Source organism: Oncorhynchus clarkii, chromosome 10 (genome assembly GCF_045791955.1).
Source record: "Oncorhynchus clarkii lewisi isolate Uvic-CL-2024 chromosome 10, UVic_Ocla_1.0, whole genome shotgun sequence".
Classification (NCBI taxonomy): Eukaryota; Metazoa; Chordata; class Actinopteri; order Salmoniformes; family Salmonidae; genus Oncorhynchus; species Oncorhynchus clarkii.
In genome coordinates, this window is record NC_092156.1 from 4,207,546 (window position 1) to 4,212,545 (window position 5,000).

The window sequence follows — 5,000 nt, forward strand, 5'->3', positions numbered from 1 at the left end:
ACCATCACTCCCTACACCCAAGGGTTCCTCAGAACCATCCCACCCTACAGCCAAGGATTGCTAAAGGACACTGACCAGTTCTGCAGGTTCTGCCCCTCGGAAAACTTCCAAAGTTATTCAACTGCTGCTTTTAAATATAAGATCCATAAGTTACCAAAGCTTACTACTGAATGACATCACTGATAGAGGTCTAGACTTTCCCTGTCTCACTGGGACTTGGCATCAGTCCTAAACCGACCTGGTCTGTCCTCGCACATCCAGACTCAACCAATGGACTCCATCTTGCTTTCCCGACCTGGTCTGTCCTCGCACATCCAGACTCAACCTCCCTTCCAGGGAGGTTCAGCAACTACAGCCTCGGTATAGTGTCAACATCCTCCAGGGAGGTTCAGCAACTACAGCCTCGGTATTGATGGTGTCCAGGGAGATTGTTATCCTGGGTTTAATATTTGACAGTCAGCTCTCTTTTGAGGCTCACATCAAGAATGTGACCAAAGTGTCATTTCTCCATCTATACGGAACATTGTCAGGTTATGACCTACGCTATCACAACCTGCAGCTGAGTGACTCCATCCAGTCCTTTATTTCATCCCTGTCTAGACGATTGTAATGTCCTGTTTTTGATGCATCTGTCAAGTACCTAAACAGGCTACAATATGTCCAGAACTCTGCTGCTCGTGTCCTCACCCACACCTCCCCCTGTTCAATCTCCACTGGCTCCCCAGATGCTCACACATTGACTACAAAATCCTGGTTCACACCTACCGAGCTATCCACAACTCTGGCCCCAAGTACCTGTCAGACCTCATCCTACCTACCTGTCTGACCTCATCCTACCTACCTGTCAGACCTCATCCTACCTACCTGTCTGACCTCATCCTACCTACCTGTCTGTCCTCATCTTACCTACCGAGCTATCCACAACTCTGGCCCCAAGTACCTGTCTGTCCTCATCTTACCTACCTGTCTGACCTCATCCTACCTACCTGTCTGACCTCATCCTACCTACCTGTCTGTCCTCATCCTACCTACCGAGCTATCCACAACTCTGGCCCCAAGTACCTGTCTGACCTCATCCTACCTACCTGTCTGTCCTCATCCTACCTACCGAGCTATCCACAACTCTGGCCCCAAGTACCTGTCAGACCTCATCCAACCTACCTGTCTGTCCTCATCCTACCTACCAAGCTATCCACAACTCTGGACCCAAGTAACCGTCTAAACTCATCCGACCTACCAAGCTATACACAACTCTGGACCCAAGTACCTGTCTGTCCTCATCCTACCTACCTGTCTGTCCTCATCCTACCTACCTGTCTGTCCTCATCCTACCTACCTGTCTGTTCTCATCCTACCTACCTGTCTAACCTCATCCTACCTACCAGTCTGACCTCATCCTACCCTCCTGTCTGACCTCATTCTACCTACCTGCCCCACACAGCCTTCACTCCTCCCTTCAGCATCCCCACAGCAGACTAAAAATGATGAGTGACAGGGTTTTCAGTTGTGTTCTGTGTTCTCTGTGTTATATGTGCTCTCTGTTCTATGTGCTCTGTGTTCTATGTTATCTGTGTTCTATGTGCTCTGTGTCCTATGTGCTCTGTGTTATATGTGCTCTGTGCTATATGTGCTCTGTGTTCTATGTTATTTGTGTCCTATGTTATTTGTGTTCTATGTTGTCTGTGTTCTTTGTGCTCTGTGTTCAATTTTCTCTGTGTCTATGTTCTCTGTGTTCTGTGTTCTATGTTCTCTGTGTTCTATGTTCTCTGTGTTCTATGTGCTCTGTGTTCTATGTGCTCTGTGTTCTATGTGCTCTGTGTTATATGTCCTCTGTGTTCTATGTGCTCTGTGTATATATGTGCTCTGTGTTCTATGTTATCTGTGTCTATGTTATCTGTGTTCTATGTGCTCTGTGTTCTATGTGCTCTGTGTTCTATGTGCTCTGTGTTCTATGTGCTCTGTGTTCTATGTGCTCTGTGTTCTATCTGCTCTGTGTTATATGTGCTCTGTGTTCTATGTTATCCGTGTCTATGTTATCTGTGTTCTATGTGCTCTGTGTTCTATGTGCTCTGTGTATATGTGCTCTGTGTTATATGTGCTCTGTGTTCTATTTGCTCTGTGTTCTATGTTATATGTGTCTATGTTATCTGTGTCCTATGTTATCTGTGTTCTATGTTATTTGTGTCCTATGTTGTCTGTGTTCAATTTTCTCTGTGTTCTATTTTATCTGTGTTCTATGTTATCTGTGTTCAATTTTCTCTGTGTCTATGTTCTCTGTGTTCTGTGTTCTATGTTCTCTGTGTTCTATGTTCTCTGTGTTCTATGTGCTCTGTGTTCTATGTGCTCTGTGTTATATGTCCTCTGTGTTCTATGTGCTCTGTGTTCTATGTGCTCTGTGTTCTATGTGCTCTGTGTTCTATGTGCTCTGTGTTCTATGTTATCTGTGTCTATGTTATCTGTGTTCTATGTGCTCTGTGTTCTATGTGCTCTGTGTTCTATGTGCTCTGTGTTCTATGTGCTCTGTGTTCTATGTGCTCTGTGTTCTATCTGCTCTGTGTTATATGTGCTCTGTGTTCTATGTTATCCGTGTCTATGTTATCTGTGTTCTATGTGCTCTGTGTTCTATGTGCTCTGTGTTATATGTGCTCTGTGTTCTATTTGCTCTGTGTTCTATGTTATATGTGTCTATGTTATCTGTGTCCTATGTTATCTGTGTTCTATGTTATTTGTGTCCTATGTTGTCTGTGTTCAATTTTCTCTGTGTTCTATTTTATCTGTGTTCTATGTTATCTGTGTTCTATGTTCTCTGTGTCCTATGTTCTCTGTGTTCTATGTTCTCCGTGTCCTATGTTCTCTGTGTTCTATGTTCTCTGTGTTCTATGTTATCTGTGTTTACCCACTGTTCCCCGGTAGGCCATCATTGAAAATAATAATTTGTTCTGAACTGATTTGCTTAGTTAAATAAAGGTTAAATAAAAGATTCTGTCAGAAATTACTTCTAACATTCTCACTGCGAGTTCCTTAGAATGCATTGTAGTCGTCAACATAAAGAAAATCCCTGGAATGAGGTGTGTCCCAACTTTTCTCTGGTACTGGTGCGTCCTGTTCTGGTACTGAGCCAATCAAATTTCACTGATGGGAACCAAAGCAGGAAGTGAGGCGCCAAAGTCGCTAGGGCACACACACACACACACACACACACACACACACACACACACACACACACACACACACACACACACACACACACACACACACACACACACACACACACACACACGTCACCCCCTCCCCCTCCCCAACACCTTGGCTCTAACCCCCAACACACACACACACACACACAAACACACGTAGCCAGACGTCATAGACTGCTCTGTCCCAAATGGCATCCTGTTTCCCATAGGGCCCTGGTCTAAAGTAGTGCACTATAAATAGGGAATAGTGTTCCATAGGGCTCTGGTCTAAAGTAGTGCACTATATAGGGAATAGGGTTCCATAGGGCTCTGGTCTAAAGTAGTGTACTATATAAGGAATAGGGTTCCATAGGGCTCTGGTCTAAAGTAGTGCACTATATTGGGGTGGCAGGGTAGCCTAGTGGTTAGAGCGTTGGACTAGTAACCGACAAGGTACACATCTGCCCCTGAACAGGCAGTCATTGAAAATAAGAATTTGTTCTTAACTGACTTGCCTAGTTAAATAAAGGTAAAATAAAAAAATATAGGGCTCTGGTCTAAAGTAGTGCACTATATAGGGAATAGGATGCCATATGGCAGAGACAGAGAGAGAGACAGAGAGAGAGAGACAGAGAGACACAGAGAGACAGAGAGACACAGAGACACAGAGAGAGAGAGACACAGAGAGACAGAGAGAGAGAGAGACACAGAGAGACAGAGAGAGAGAGAGACACAGAGAGACAGAGAGACACAGAGACAGAGAGAGAGACAGAGAGAGAGAGACAGAGAGACACAGAGAGACACAGAGACAGAGAGAGAGAGAGACACAGAGAGACAGAGAGAGAGAGAGACACAGAGAGACAGAGAGAGAGAGAGACACAGAGAGACAGAGAGACACAGAGACAGAGAGAGAGACAGAGAGAGAGAGACAGAGAGACACAGAGAGACACAGAGACAGAGAGACAGAGAGACAGAGAGAGAGAGAGACACAGAGAGACACAGAGACACAGAGACACAGAGACAGAGAGACAGAGCGAGAGAGAGACACAGAGAGACAGAGAGACACAGAGAGGGAGAGAGAGAGGGTGTCTGTGGTCTGCTCTCATTACACAGACATTGTGTGTGTATCCACCCATTCTGACCATACAGTCTGCTCCTGTACTTAGTGAGGGAGCTGCACAGTAACAATGGAAACTGACCTCACACACAGGGGGAGATTAATCCACAACACACTGTGACTTCGGTACATCAAGTCTTCTACTTCACACACTGAACAAGCCAGTCCTTTTTTTTACCAGCGTTTCACAACAATTTGCTTTTTTTTTACTAAGATGTTACAAATGTTATAAATAAAAAGGGGTTCTTCGGCTGTCCCTGTAGGAGAACCCTTTGAAAAAGCCTTTTTGGTTCCAGGTAGAACAGTTTTGGATTCCACGTAGAACCCTCTGTGGAATGGGTTTTACATGGAACCAAAACAGGTTCTTCAAAGGGTTCTCCTACAGGGACAGCCGAAGAACCCCTTTAGGTTCTAGAGAGAATCAAAGCAGGAACCGAGAGACTGAAAAACAGCTTCTATCTCAAGGCCATCAGACTGTTAAACAGCCACCACTAACATTGAGTGGCTGCTGCCAACACACTGACTCAACTCCAGCCACTTTAATAATGGGAATTGATGGGAAATGATGTAAAATATATCACTAGCTACTTTAAACAATGCTACTTAATATAATGTTTACATACCCTACATTATTCATCTCATATGTATACGTATATACTGTACTCTATATCATCTACTGCATCTTTATGTAATACATGTATCACTGGCCA